The following is a 16,754-nucleotide window of genomic DNA, read 5'->3' on the forward strand; positions in this document are numbered from 1 at the left end:
AAAAAAAAAAAAAGAAGAAGAAGCAATACACCATGAGAATACATATTCTTTTCAGGGAAAAACAAATGATTTAGCAAGATGCGAAATTTGGGTTGATGTGGGTTTCAAGAAGGAGAATAAGAAGAGTCAACGTGCTCAGTGAAAATTTGGTTCTGTTCGTAGAGGAAGAATTAGTAAAGGTTTGCATTCAAGATGAAATGGAGCAGCTAGCACATCTTTAAACCATCAGAGTTATGAGAATCAAAGTTACCGATAAAACTACGGGATTGAAGACAGTGTGGAGATGACGGGAAAGGTAACAGTGATGCCCCTAGGATACCTACCAGCTTTCTGGTTAGCTGGGTGCATTTTTAATACACGGGGGGTATGAAAGGAGACACATGTGTGAAAAGTAGATCATGGGAGATAATTTGGACAAGTAATTTGTGTAATTTCTACATGGCTATATATGCTAGTGGTTAAATGTGTGGGTTTAAGTGTCAGTAGAGAGGTTTTGAATAACAATATAGCTTTGCGCAGTGGCAGTATCGTAGCCAATGAGGTTTATCCATGGCACGATTATTGCTAATTGAATAACAATATGAATATAAGACTCATCATCACAGAGTAATAAATCCAAGCCAGGGGCATCATTCATGTTGTAATTACTTATTGGGTGCCTAAACTATGCCAGGAAACAGTCCTACGTGCTTGAAATATAGCAGTGATAAAACAAAAACAAAAAGGAAGACCTTTCCCTAGTTAGCTTCCATTTTTTCAGAGGAATACAATAAATGTATAAAGAGTGCTTCCCTGGGCCCTGTGTATGTGTGTGTGTGTGTGTGTGTGTGTGTGTGTGTGTGTTCGTGTGTGTGTTCCTCACTAGTATATCCCTTAATAACGTATTAAATAGTTTCCTCCAGGCCTTCCTGAAAACATAGTCAGAAGATGGGCTTTCCTCTCTTTCCCATTCTATCTACAATACCATGACTTCTCTAAGCCTTTTGCCCCCATTTCCACTGTTTCCACAGTAGGTCTGACTTTTCTTCCTTCCACAGGGAAGTGGTCATTTCAGTAGTCATTCTAGGAGTGTGTTAGCATCATTTCCTCAGGGTCTCGCCAGAGCATTTATTCCCATGCACCAGAACACTGCCCCCCAATTGCTCGTCTCCTGTATCCAGTTTTGCGATGTGTGTCCTTCGGCCTGGCACTGCCAGCATATACACCCCCTTCTCCTCCTGGTCCTGCATCTCCCTTTCTCTCTTTAGCAGGTCTAAGCAGTTCGTTAGATTATTGGACCCCAGATAAAGATAAGTGGATGGGAGGCGAATGGGGGTAACACCCTGACACAGAAGATACTGCCTTGAAGGACAGAGACCCCTAGTGATCTTTGAGCAAAGAAGAAGTTCGAGCCCAGGAAGGAATGAACCACTCCTGCAACCCAGGTGTACTGACTTAGACACGCCCACCCCATGTCCCGAGGTCTCATTTTAATCTGGGCTCAGGTCTGACCTTGGCCTACCAGATTTGTCTAGGTTGGGGATGAATCTCTGAAGTTCTGCTATTCTTATGATTACGCTCTGTACCCAGTCTTCAGCTTTATTTGCCTTTTAGATGACAAAAAATTTAGTTTATATACAGGGTATCAAGGAGGGTGTCTAACTTTTTAGTTAATTATTAATGATTCTCAGCTTTCAAACACCAATTTTCCCTAGCAACCACCATTTGATTCAATTATCTTCTTAATTTTTGTTTATCCCATACTGAATAACCCCGATGTACCCTGGTAATGCATTTCCATTTTATGGTATGACAGGCCAGCTTACCACTGGTAAAGGGGTTAGCAACTGTCATGCTGCCGTAATGAGGAGTGGTACGCACTGTATGTACTGCCAGTGACGGGGTTCTCTCTGTGGTTGATCCAATTCCAACACCCCATTGAAGCGCCTGCTTGCTAAGATAGTTCCAATGCCAGCTGTTGCAGGTCAGCTTCCCTGCGCTTTGGGCTTTGGGCTGTCAGTGAGCACCCAGAATATCTGTTAGCAAGTGTCCCCAGGATTGAAATTTGATGTAGGAAAACTGAAAGGCAGAATAAGACATAGAATTTGGGAGGGGAGCTCTGAAGGCGGGGTGGCTACTTCTCCTGAGGGGGGCCAGGTGCTATGTTCCAGCATGCGGTCATAGGGAGGGGTTGTCCCTTGGTTCCCTTCAGTTGTGGCACTTTCTGGGGAGATGGGAGAGCTGAAAACAACAGACTGGGCTGAAAGGACTCCTTTAGCCCTGCGGGGAAATCCAGATCTCAGTGTGCACGACCTTGTAGGTCTTTGTCTTTTAATAAAACGGTTCCAGTTTTAACAGAAGGAGAAGGAGATTGAAAACAGTGGAGTTTGAAATGTGGGAAGGTAGAAAATTGCATCAAATCACCTAAGAAGTAATGGGCAAAAACGATACAACTGAATTTCAAAAAACAAGACAGAGAGTTTCAGTGAGGCAGTGATTAACAGCGTCTCACACAGCTTACAGGCCAGACTGGATTTAATAATTAAGAGATCAGGGTGGCGCAGGTGAGTGACCTTTAGGGAGGGGCCTTGGAGATAGGGGTGTGTGCTGAAGAGTAGCGAGAGGTGAGAAATTTGAGAAAGAAGTGAGCTAGAGTAGGCTATTGAATCCTGGTCTTCTTATTTTTTTGTTTGTTTCAATCTTTTGGAAGACGCTCGAGTACGTCTGTCTGCTGAAAAGACCAAGCAACTGAAGAGTGGAGACTTGAATAAGAGGCGACAGAACAGGAGCTGAGTGGCCTGATATGCAAATCTGGAGTCAACTCTACAGAGGTGGAAGAAATGGAACCAGCCTGGAAAGAAAGGAAAGGGAAGGCAGCAGAGAAATCAAACAGAAGTGCAAAGTGAAAGGGTGTGGTGCTTGCTGGTCTCAGTGAAAATAAAACAAAAACAAGAGAGTGAGAAAGGTGTTTGTCATCAGAATGGAAAGCACTACAATGAACGATTTTAGACTTGGGATATTTCTGAATGAGACAACGTTGTAGAGGTGAGTGTGAAAATAATTGTTGAATAGTTGAGTGAGGAAAGAAGTCACCGGCTAGAGGATGACATGCACTTGTGGCCAGCCTTCAGAACTGGACTCTCCAGATCAAAGCCAGCGTGAGCTTCCCTGCCAGCAAGAATGGAGCCCACCTCGAAGCCATCTTGCAAAAAACAGGAGGGAGGAGAAGCCAGAGTGTTGGTAGATCATACCATCCCAAAACGGTAACATGATGGGATAGATTTGGAGGTACACCTGAGCCTCAAAGCAGGGAATTCATAGCACGATAAAGCAACCTCCGAGTGACAATTCAGAGTATTGCCTACTGAGGACCTGTCAGAAATACATCTTTTCTCAAGTTGGAGTCGTGCATCTGGGAAACAAGGAAGTGGCAGACATGTTTTTCAAGGTGTGGGGAATTTGCATAACTTTATTTAAAGTGGAAGAAAAAGAAGACTGACAGACTGAGTGACTGCACAGTTGACATTTCAGACCTGGATGCTTTTGTAAGGACAGGTGTTGGTAAGTGTGCAGCAGCCACAAGCAAAACGTGGACCGGCACTAGGAAACCCAGGGATGGAGCCACCTTACATACAGAAGATGCCGTGAAAAATAGTTTAGAGAGATGTTAAGGATAAAAGCTAAGCCCAAGAGGAGGAAATAGGATGTTGCATGAGGATTTGGAAGGGGAAAAGAAACTACTGTGTGTGCATTGGAGAGAGAGAAAGAGGATGAGGATGAACGGTGGGCTTCTACATGGATTTTCAAATATTGAAGACGCAAGCATCGTTGCCATGAAAGTTTTTTTTTTCCACTCACAAATACAAAGCCACACATGAATACAGCCCATGGCGTTCATAGAAAAGTATAATTTTATGTTATTAGCTAGAAGGATGTTGGAGATGATCTTGCCTCAAATTGCCATTTTCTGACCCAAGGGAACAAGATGCAGACAGGTCAACATTCTGGTGGGTTGTCTCATAGCCAGCTGGTCAAGGAGAATGAAAGCTTTAAAAATTCCTTCCACCAGTTTTCACAAAAATATAACACTCAGATGTACAGCTCATGGCAAAAATAATTTGTAAATTGTGTCAGGTGATTTTAAAAACTATGTTCTATCTTATATATGTAGTAGAAAAGAGATGCACGTATGCTAGGCAAACATTGAACCCATCTGTGGGACCGGATCCCAGCATGTCTTGATGCCAGTGATTCCCCTGTGATATTACACAGACTGTTGTGTAATGGGGAAGCTGGTTAACATTGTATATCTGTCCCTCCACCCTTCTCGGTGTCTCTGCCCACACGTGTATCTGTAACTGTATCAACATGTATGTCTGTATCTGTAGCTACACTTATCCGCACACCTACACCCACAGCTATCACTGTATCACTGTACCATATCTACGTATCTACCTAACTGACATTATAAAGACGTCTGACATCTCATATTCTCTGTAGTATAAACCAGGCTCATTGACAATTAATTATAAAGTAACTCTTTGTAACTGATGATGTAATTCACATTTCAAAGTGTTTTACCCGACAGTGCAATCACTGAATATTGCAAAATTTAACATCATCCTTTTTTTCTTTGACAGTTTCCAAATTTCCTTGGCCCTGGCCCATCATACACTTTATGTTGGCACTCTTTACCCAACAAATTAATTAAAAATAATTACGATGAAATAAAAAATAAATACAACATGTTCAAGTTAAAAAAATAAGCCCTTTTGGCAAAAAAAAAAAAAGTGTTTTAAATGGCAGTGATTTATTTTGAATGTCAAAGCTTTAAGTTTAAATTGTAAGCAAACATGTATAAGCTAATAATGTGTTAATTTCCATGGATAGCCAGCGGTTTTGCATAGTCTGATTGGATTTTGATAGATCCAGTTCTATTAAGCTGATTCATGTAGTATTTCAAGAACTTTGAATGCCGTAAATGGAAAGAGGATATTTGCGTTCAGCTTTAACTCTTATAAATAAGAATTTCTAAGAAACATGTTCTAAAATGTCTTACCTTGTTATGGTATTAGACAATATTTGTGTGTGTGTGTATTTGTGTGTGTGTGTGTGTCTGAGAGAGAGAGTTATGAATTGTGCTTATTTTCTATATAGACAATGACAGCAAGGAACAAAGCAGTTGGTAATTTGATAACAGGAGCTCCAACACACATGTGTAAATCAAACCCTTTCGTTCATTTTCTGTATTTTGTCCGTAGGAAAAACGAGCTGAATATCTTTACAGGCTGAGCTATAAATGAATCTATGAATATATATTTACTTATAGACAGATACAAAATAATGAATTGGTTTTCTATTCTAATTCTGGATAGACAGGTATAGTGTATCTGACTTCTTCCCTTGTTTTGGAAGCATATTCATACTATTAGAAGCTGCGGGTTGAATTATCTCCACTGACTGCTCTCAATAGAGTAATATTATAGTCTTTCCCTGGATATTCTATGTATTTCTCTTTTAATTATTGCTTTTGTCTTTCTAAGGGCTTAAAAATATTTTACAGACATTCTTTTAAGTGACAAGAGATTTGAATTATTAACAATGAAGTCATATATATATATATATACACACAGATAAATATCTATAGCTATATATCTATATATCTATGTATGTATGTATCTATCTATCTATAAATGAGCTGTGATATTGTACCTTCTTTTGGCATTTAGTACTCACACTGGAAATCACATTGGATTTTGGCAGTCACAGTAACCCCCGTTCTCACTGCTTCCCCCCATGTGATCTACCTTAGACCTTCTACTATATTAAAAGTCATATAAGTATGTATTTAGGCATGGGTAACTGGGTTGAAGAGAATAAATATAATTAAGGGCTACCATTCCAATGGGTTATTCAATCAATTTAGTCCCATTAATAAACTTTGCACACCTACATTATATCAGGCACTGTACTAAATGCTAGGAATACAAATAAATATATGGTCTAACCAGTCTTTCGAAGACCTTACATTTAAATGTGGAAAACAAAATAAATGCCTGTAATATAGTTATGATATTTCACAGAGGCTGTACACTATATAAGACTGGATGAACTATGCATATAAGCATCTATATATCATTCATACTCGTACATACAGTTCGGTGCATAGACTGTATAGATTGGCCACATTTGTTGAGTAAAAGGCTAAATGAAAGAGCACGTGTGTGGAGTAACTGATGTGCTGAGTTTAAGAGACGCACCAAGGAAGCCAGTAATTGACTTGCTTGACTGACCCGGGAAGATTCAGTAATAGAAGGGAGGGTTCTTTTCCTGCAACCCAGAGAGAAGCTGGCCAGCCTGATCCCCTCAGGGCATGGAATTCCAAGCAGAAGGGAGAACCTGGAAAAGCTCAGGGAGCAGAGCGGGCGGGGCTCGCTGAAGCGCTGAGTGTACCCACTGCTGTGGGGCTAAGGCTGAAAGCTTTGCCAGAGAGATGCCAACTCGAGATTTATATCCTTTCAGAAGCTATTCAGACGCCCTGCTTCATTCTGTGTGACAGATACTATTCCACAAAATGGCACTTTTTCTCCTGTTTATCCTGTCCATGGCCCAAGGGTTCTTCTCAACGCATCTCTCCAAGGAACCACTAATTCTATTTTCGAATGGTCATAAGAGAAGATGCTTAATCGGCAACTCTATTATTCTAAATAATAATGATGACATTAGCATTTTGGAAAGATCCCTTTGGGGCAGCCTAGATAGAATTTCTCTTTACATATTAAAACTTAGATCTTGTCAGCCCAGTGTTTATCTGCTTAGTCAGAAAATGTCCTGAGTACTGAAAAGATTATATTTTTTTCAAGAGTAGATTTAAGTAGCAGAGAGAATATTGTTAGGTGCACTTGGGGCTCACAACTGCTGAATTGCCAAAGGGCATATTTTAAATATCTTTAAATTAGATTTCTGTGTTTTCTCTCCAAGGTAACATTTGCATTTTCAAACTGCAGGAGTGGAGAATAAAATTGGTTCTCATCTCCCCAGCTCACCTTTGCCTACCACTCTAATCCCTCACAGCCAGTGGAAACGCACTGTGCCAGGGGGGCAGATAGATGACAGAGTGTGACAGTAATCACAAAAGTCATCTTCCCAGAATCTGAACCACCTAAGGAAATCAGCCCTGAAGTCTTAGAAAACTTAGTGAAATAAATCCATACTCCTTCCTGCTCCCGTTATGTTCTTATTATTTCTTCTTAAGTGGAATTTCATCTGAACCGAATTTTGAGTTTCCGCGTGCCGGTGTTTCATTTTATCGACGTGAAGAGGAACAAACAATTCATATGCAGTGTGAGTTGTGGCTGAGGGTCCAGCAAGTGCCCTCTGCCCTTTACAGTTTGTCATCCGTTGGGAATCATAGCAGAGTCAGAACACGTGGACAATTTTACACGTGACTCACCACGTGACCCACTAAGGAAGCACAATGCACTGTCAGCTCTAACACTAGTGAGATCAATCCCACATACAGATCAAATTATTTTCAGTTGGACTGTATTGTGTTCAGAGCACAGGCTTTGAATGCTATGTAACTCACGTGTGTACTCACAGATAGTATACGTCTTAACGGTAAAGCATGAATTAGCAGAGGAGCGTGATTGAAAACTGCCCCTTTCAGTTCATATAGGGTTTCCCAGAAATGTCATTAAGCGAAAGGATGGCAAACAAAGAGTGTATGATTAGAAGGCAAGCGAACAGCATTCTGAGTCAATTTCTAACACTGTACTGTTCAAGCTGTGATATTGTAGGCAAAGAATGTAAACTCCAATGCTCCAGGTCTCTCTACTTTAAAACTGCCATCAAACAAGATAATGCTGGTGATGGTTCTTTGCAATAGCTCTGGGTAACAAAACATATTCGCTGTGCTGTGGCCAATGGCTGCAGTTGACTCCAGTTAAGAAACCAACTAATGGAAAGTTTCCTATTTCCAGTCCAAGCACAATTTAGAGAATTCTCCGTGACTGAGTCACTCTGTCAATATGCTGGAATTAAAAATAGAACCTTGGTGTCAGTGGCATAGATATTCGCCATTTCAACGTTTCATGAGTAAGTACAGAGATCCACGTGTGTAGTAACATGTCCATGGTACGCACACAATTGTAATTTTGCTGGAACTCACATTTGAATTACGGGTGTTTAGATCGGTCCCATCTATATAACCAGAGTGAGTGATATTAGTCACCTTGGAAAACACATTCCCAAGTTTTAGTCTGGCTTCTCCTGAAAACAGAGCCTGAGACAATGGCCTGGATACAGACAGTGCATCTGGGACGTGACCACAGGCATGGGGGGGGGGGGGGGGCTGGGAGGGGAGAAAGAAGGATTGTGAACCAGGGGAAATGGAATGAACGAGGGAGGGAAGTCAACAGAAGAGTGTGTTGTCAAGTTAGCTACCAGTCCAGTCCCCGATACCAACCCTGTGAAATCTTTAGAGAAATCAACCGAAGAGCGGTATTTTCAGACTTTGTACCCAGGGCAAAAAGAGGGGTGGTATGTACGGGCCGATTCCAAGTCCCCCTAGGCCAGGTGTGAGCACTGACTCGGGCGCGTGTGTGTGGGAGGGCTGTGGACTGGTGCAGAGCTGCTCTCCTTCGCCGTGGCATGGGCCAGCATCACAGAGCCCGGCACAAGGGGCGAGCAGTACCTGGATCAGACAGGAGCACGGCCAGATGGCTCCTGCACGAAGCCAGTGGAAGTCTTTGCGCAAGTGGTTGTCACAACTGTGGGTGAAGTGGCAGGGAGGCAAGAAGTACCCGATATACTTAACAACTTTTCTCCTCTGCCAAGTAGTTATTTCTTACCCCTGACATATTGGATGAGAATCTGAGGATCTACTGTACCTAGCAGCTTTTGTCTGGAGCGAAGGATGACTATCAATATGAACCTTTACGAAGTACAGTGAAATTTGGGAAGAAAACTGCTCTGTATGAGGGGGTTGCCTTCCGTCAAGTTCCTTGTGTGGCAAACGGAATTGATCGGTGCAAATAATCAGTTTACTGTCATTTCTTACATGGCTATATTGTGATTTAAAAACCCTGAAGCAATTGATTATGTTTGATAAAAGAGAAAAGGTGAGTAATATTAAACTTGAGAACACAAATTGGCACGTTTACAATATAATCATTACTTCGATTATTTTGCGATTAGCGATCTAATGTCTATGTAATACTTCTCACGCTAGTCTTCATTTTAATTCAATTTAATCATTTAAATAAATACTCACTGAATGAATAACATTATGTTTTCAGTTCTCCGGTAGGTAAAATGTTAATGATTAAGAATGAGAAAATGTATTTTGGACTTGATTTTTTTTCCCCCATGTACCATTATGTGACTTTGGGAAATTAATTTGGCTTTTGGCAGATTTCATTTTCTCACCTTAAAATGGGAGATCGAATCAAATGCACTCTGATGCTTCTTTCGTTTATATACTTCTCTGAGTCTTATTGACATGGAGACTCTAGTATGCTCATCCCGACATGAAACAAATCTCATGTTGTGTAAGGCTTTTCCCCACGTCCCATACTGCATATTTTTTAAAAACAATCTTTCTAAACATAGCAACTGAGTCAGTCATTCCAGGAATGTAACTGCCTGTGTTGTTGTAACCATTAAGAGCATACTTTTGCCTTTTCTAGCTGATATTTTACTGTCCAAAAAATTATGTTTGAATATGAATCACAAATGGGTTCAAACACTTGCACAGTTTTCCTTAAAAGCATATGCAAATGAGCATGACTTCCTGGAGCTTATCATTATCTATGGTGACCATAGAATAAAGCCTTATAGGTTTTCGTTTTATATTTAGCGAAAGGCAATTAAAACTGCTGGTTTATATCATTTATTTGAGTCAAGGGATTTCTTTTTGTATCATTTAAAAAAAATGTTCCCTTTAAATCATGGAAGTAAAACATTGTTCGGCTCCTTATTGCTTGCTGTCATTTTGAGAGACATACTTTTATAAAATATTGAATTAAGTTCAGAAAGAGCATTAGCAATGCAGCTTTCTGTGCCTGGATGACAGCTAGCAGCCAACTTACTTGTACTTAAAGATTGTTCTATGTGCTGTCAGGTTTATTGGTTAATTTTTAACTGTTACATTGCTCGAAACTGAGCTATCATAACGTCATCCTATCAGAAATTCAGCCTTTGCAAGATGGCAGGCTTTTACATGTTTTCATCATTATTATTTTTTCTTATTTAAAGTAGAAATCTTTAAAACACTAGGCAAGTATGACACTGGCAAAGAAGAAGCAAGCACAGAGCATGCCAGAAGGATGACTAAACACACCAGAGTTTCTAGGGGTACGGCCCTGTGATGACACAGCATTTTCTGCATCACTTCCAAGACTCCGCAGAACCACGGAGGGCTTGGGCACCTCACATCACTGTGCTCCTCCCCTTTGGCAGCTGTTAGTACTATGAGCCTTGATATGGTGACACCAGCTCTCCGGATACTCCTGTTGGCCCAGTGTGAGCAGAGCCAGGGTAGTGCCCAGGGAGTAAGCAGGGATGGAAGTCTGGCTTACTGATGGAAAGATGTGCAATAACTACCACAATTGAAAGGCATGGAAACAAGAACAATTTAAAATGCTGTAAACCCAACATTTCTTCTTCTTGTTACTGCTTAATATTATAGAAGAAAATACGTGGGTACTTAACATTAAAAATACGAAAAATAAACTGGGTCAGATCCCAATTTTCCTCAAATTCAGTTTGCTAATAGTGGGAAAAGGCACAACTGACTTCACAGAATCGCTGAGTTGTGAAGATCAAAATTCAAACAAGGTATTGTAACGGGGACGTGTATAAACCACATGTTTTTATAAATATATTGACCAAGTTCATTGTAGATCTATTTATCTATCATCTACCTGTTATCTATCTATCTATCATCTATCTATCTATCGATCTATCTACCTATCATCTATCTATCTATCTATCTATCTATCTCTCATCTATCCATCTATCTATCATCTATCTATCTATCTATCTATTTATCATCTATTTATTTATCAATCATCTGCCTGTCTATCTATCCATTTATCTAATCTATCTAAAAAGTACGTGCTTAAGAAAAAAATTAGACTTTTCAAGTCAGAGCCTGATTGCTGAAAAATCAGTCAGCTTTAACCTAAAGCATGAATTGAAAAACTACTGATGTTTGTCAATGGTTTGAAGACTTAATGTAAGTGCACATAAACAGAATACCTAAGATGAAACCAAAAGAGTTTTTAAGGTCAATTCTGTGTGTGTTTTTACACATTGAATTATACTCCGCGTGTAGGAAATTAAGTACCTGCTGTCATCCTGTGTATATGACTCTGAGGCCAGAACACCTGCAGCCAAATCCGCCAGGTCTGGCGTTCTTGTTCTTCCCGCATTCATTTAAGAGTGACCAATATTAAGTTTCCTTGAGAAAGCTTATTGATCAGAATCCTAATGAAGCATATATACTTGTCTTCTTTATGGTCTATGCAAAATGTTGGAAATGCTTTGCGCTTCGTAAATATTTATGAGGGGAACTGGTGAATGCGCTAAGTCTATATAAAGGCGGTATGTTTCTTCAGTGTCGATCCCTATCCCTCTGCCGGAGCTGAACAGCTTCCCAAGAGGAATGATGAAATACGAAGCACTAACAAAAGTGCTGTCATGAATGTAAAGGTTTTGTTTCACTGCTTACACAGATGTTTTTAAGGACACACTTTTATACAGATGTTCAAAGCCTTGGTTTCTGCATGCTATTCATTTTAACATTTTTCTTCCATTAACATAACAGAGGATTGAATTTATAATATAATTAACTTGGGGTTTTACCAAAATGTATGAAATCCTGGGATTATTAGCCTAATCATATATTACTACACTGTTAAAAAACAAAACAAAACAAATATATATATATATATGTGTGTATATATATATATATATATATCCGTATGCATATATTTTGTGTAGATTATTTTATTTTCTCATACTTAAAATGTGGGTGTGATTATATACATAATGTTCATATGTATTATTAACATGAATAATATGCGTGTTGCTCATATATGCAAATAAATATATTGAGTCTCTTTCACTCTATATGTATATATCAGAGAACTGGAGAATTTACAGATATGGAAGGAGGCTTTAGAAAATATGGTGGCTAATAGCCCTTTGTCAGGACTTTAAAAGATAAGAAAAAAACTATCATAAGCCTGTAGGTTCTTTAGAGTCTAGATACGTAACACACCAGGATGCAAAAATAGAAGGCAACGGACTCAACTGAGGAAACCCCCCCAGTGGTATCTAGGAAGGTGACATTGGGTGGCCATTAGGTAAATAGTTACCATAGGGTGAAACCCCCAGGTTCTGCTCTGCTTGCCAATAGTCACGTCTGGGCCAGGTGCTTCCACAGTTATTAGTTCAGAGTGCATCCATCGTTCTTCCTTTTGGCCATCCTACCCCCTTCATTCACCATATTCTTGTCTGACGTATCACCTTGAGGAAATTGTACCCTAGGCAGATAGGAAGCTTTGTAGGTAAAGAAAAAGAGTAAAGGGCTAAGAAAATATTCTGATGTGTAGTAATTACAGCTTCTGGCTCATAGTCTTTCCGCATAAGTATTAGGATTTTATACACAGAATGCTAAGGTGGAAATGTCATTTGCTGTGAAGGATTTGATAACATAGGAAGATCATATTTATCATTTTTTTCTGTTCAACCCAATGCGACTACACCAGTTTTATTCAATTAATATAAAGAGAGAGAAGACAAAACGACATAATTCTGAATCAAAATAAAGACAGATAAGTATCATGCATATAATACAAGTGAGCCTCATACAGGTGTTAACTGCTAAAATAGATGTTCGAAATGTGTCAATCTGGGTCAAAACATATCTAATATAGTCCTCTTATGCTGTCTGAAATTTGACAGTAGGAACAGGTTTTCAAAAATTGCCCTAGATTAACCTTAGGACCCTCAGAGGATAAAGCCTTAATTGTGCTTGGGGTAGAGGGAGGGAGAAATGAGCCTGGCCTCCAAGCCTTGGGGCTGGGGGTGGGAAGGGGGGAGGGAGGGAGAGGGAGAGAGAGAGAGAGAGAGAGAGAGAGAAAGAGAGAGAGAAATCTATATTTAGATGGATGAGTAGACAGATAGATAGATAGATAGACAGACAGACAGACAGACAGATAGATAGATAGACAGATAGATAGATAGACAGACAGCTCTATTTTCAGCCTCACTGCTAAACATGCTTGATTCTCCTGGTTTAGTTTTAAACCACAATGATATTTAGAGGGCAACCAATGCATCTTTCAAAGCTGTAGCGGGATATTGTTGGGAGTACTTTACTTTCTGATTGATGTATTTTCATTCAAGAAGTTCACTTACAATGAACAAAACTGCCTATGGTGTAGTCAGAAACAATGGTGATGTTTTAAAATTATACCTTTTTGCACCCTTTCTCCCAGGAAAGTGGGCATTAGAGTGTTAGCGTCTGGATGCATGTTCGACTCGTTAAGGCATGACGACCTTGTCAAGATGTTGACAAAAGCTGGCAGGTAAGAATACTGTGCACGGGTCGCGGAGCGCAGGGCTCATCAGAAACGTGGCACACTGCTGGGCCTGCCTTCTTTGCTCAGCAGGAGACTCTCTGAAGTTTTAATACAAGAAAATGCACAAAAAAGTGCGGGAAAATAAAGATAAATCGACAAAGGTACATCTGTAAGCTATCTTACTGCTCAGGTATCTTATACTAAGTGGTAGTGTAAACATTTGAGTGCAGATACGAGCTAGAACTGATGCTGACTCCCAGCGAAAGAGCTGAGTCCCGTCAGCCATCATGTACCAGGGCTATTTCTGCTTTGGTTTTCTAGGTGGCTCTTTTCTCAGCATGACATTACTCCAAAGCATTCTTGTCATATGACGAAGTATGTGTGCTTGCATTCTGTTGTGCTGCACAGCTAATTCCGCGGCTACTGATATGAACAAGCTCCTTGCGTGTGTAGTGCAAACCCTACCTTCTGATCATGAGCCTACCTCACGGTGAATCCAACCTGCCCTAGCTCCCGGGAACAAACGGGCCTGTGTGGGGAAGGAGGTGCACCGTCCCTGCTGCCCAGGCGCCCCTTCAGTACCAAAAACGCTTCTCTGCCCTTGGGAATTGTTGCCTCTGGAGAGCCCTCGGCTGTCAGCTTTGGGACTGATTTGGCCAGAGATGCCACAGGGGCCGCAGGTGCATGGCCCCACCCATCCGCAGGGCACTGTGCATCCAGTTCCCAGTAGTCACAGGTATACCAAGGCCTGGCCCCTCTCCCTGACTCAGGACAATTCCAGAGGCCCTGATGGCGTTTGCTTGGACACTTGTCAGACTCAATTACACCCCGGATGCCCTCTGCCCAATCCTGCTTCCTGACTTTCCGTTCGCAGATGCATTCACCGCACACTTCAAATGGTGAAAATGCTACATTTTATGTTATGTATCTTTTTACCGCGATTAAAAACAAAACTATTGATCAGTGAATGATAATGTGTTTTAATTTCAAATGTGTGTTAGGCACCCAGGTTCCACTTCATAAAATGAACTAAAGAAGCTTAGCTAATACAAGTTTTGTTACACTGGATGCTTTAAACCAACACATTAAAAAAATCTCCCCAAATAAAACTATTAACCAATTTGAATTTGGGCAATCCTTCCTCTTGCTAATTATAATCTTTAATCCCTTCTTTTGCATATATATATATATATATATGTCATACAGCATATTATATATATAAATGTAGAGTTCACTGATATTCAAAGTCACATATGCAAAGTAAATAAACACCAGCACATCATCTGGGGGAAAAAAAAGTGGCACGCAAAGTACCCTCTCAGCAAATGTTCTTCTGAGTCTCTAAAGGTTCCTTTTATTTCCCACTTCTCCCTACACCCATAATTCATTAAGATATCTATTTTAAAAAATGCCTATTTTACCCAAATACAGGTGGAGGCGGCTGATGAAAAGGTAAAATGTAAGTGCCCACACAGGCGTGCACATACACGTGTACACACACACACACACACACACACACACACACACACGGGGAGAGACACACAAATAACCTCCTGTATTTATACCACAAATTTGAAATTGAAACCCTGAGCATGAATTAACTACCATGAGTGGTGGTCCCTTTTATGTTCCCATTTGGAATGTCAAGCAAAACCTACAACATCTCACGGCCATAGGAAAAAGAATATCTCATTAAACTCCCCTCAAGTATTATTTCATTTATGTCGCGATGTCACTCTTTCCCATTTCCTAATAGTCTACCAGGTTTGTACGAGATACGATCTCATGAACACTGTTGGTATTTGCAGCAACGAGCTATCAGGCATAGTTTCACTATTTTTGAAATAATTTCATGGTCATGAACCCAAGGGATGGTTTTGACTGGTGGGAGAAAATATTTGGAATAATTAATGAAAGATAGACAACGATAATTCTGTAGAAGCAGTTACACCCCCAAAATTGACTCACAATGGAACGTCAGTATGAAATTACATCAATTAATTTAGATCTACCATACAATGTAACTAATTACAACAACGTAGCCACTCATGAATTGATTACCTCAAGGAAATACTGAAACAAAGACTGTAAATCGAATCCTTAGAAAGATTATCTTATCTTTGAGTTGTCATATATTGTGTTGAAATTTGTTGAAAACTACATTCAAGATTGTGTTATTAAACAAGTTATCATTTTCTAAGGGAAATGTGGATGAACTCAAACCCTCGAATTGTAAGTGGTAGTTTTGACAGTCCATATAGAGTTTCAAGGTTCCCCTGCACTTGACAATATTCAGGAACTAGAATCACCAATCAGGAGAGGAAAAGGGGGAGCGAGTGAATCAGAGCCAGTTCCTTCTGTAATTCCCATCTCTGTATCCAATATACAGTCAGGCAATTCTGACAAACCAGTCTGAACTACCTGGAAACAGATACACCACATTTCAGGATGAACAGGGAGGTTAGTTTGTTTTCACCGATTCTTCAAAACAAAATAAAACTCTACAATTTGGAAGCACTAGTTAAGTTCCGCCTAACAAGAAAAGCAACAAAATGCCCCAGCAGAACAACAGAACTCTCCGGAGGGCCCTGAGTTCCAGGTATTTAGAAAGATAAGACAGGATTGAAAGGCTTCTCCCTGGTCCGCTCCTGACCAAGCTACTGCACACAGGGGGATGACTGGCGTGGAAGTCAGCCTGACTGAAGGGTGAGGCGGAGAGAGCAGAACAGGGAGACGAGACAATGAAAGGGGGCAGGAGGGAACCAGGGGCATACTGAAGGGTGGACAGAGGAAGAATGGGAGGAAGAGAACAAGAAGAAGGGGTGACTAGAGTAAGAGAGAAGAGGGCAAGTAGGAAGGCATGAGTGAGAGAGAGAAAGGCTGGAGATAGGAATATTAAAGTAAAAAAGAAAACAATTAAGAAAATTTAAGTACAGTATGTGAGATCAGAGGTTGAAAAGACAAAAAAAAAAATCAATGAACTAGAGATAAAATACAGGTCCGCCACCAGGCTCCCAGCGAGCTCCTGAACCCAGGGTCCTCGATGACCTGAGAGCTGGCTTACTGGCTTCCACATCCCAGCACCAGCCAGCTCCAGCAACCCTGATCAAGGAGACATGACACTACATACATGCAACAAATTATTATTAAAAAGCAGGAAACCCTGCCATTTTCAAAAGCAAG

General features: G+C 40.4%; 1 pseudogene; it reads left to right on the forward strand.

Annotated features, from left to right (window-relative positions):
- Positions 1-507: 507 nt before the first annotated feature.
- LOC117034213 (uncharacterized) lies at positions 508-666 on the forward strand (annotated as a pseudogene).
- Positions 667-16,754: the final 16,088 nt, after the last annotated feature.

Source organism: Rhinolophus ferrumequinum, chromosome 14 (assembly GCF_004115265.2).
Source record: "Rhinolophus ferrumequinum isolate MPI-CBG mRhiFer1 chromosome 14, mRhiFer1_v1.p, whole genome shotgun sequence".
NCBI lineage: Eukaryota > Metazoa > Chordata > Mammalia > Chiroptera > Rhinolophidae > Rhinolophus > Rhinolophus ferrumequinum.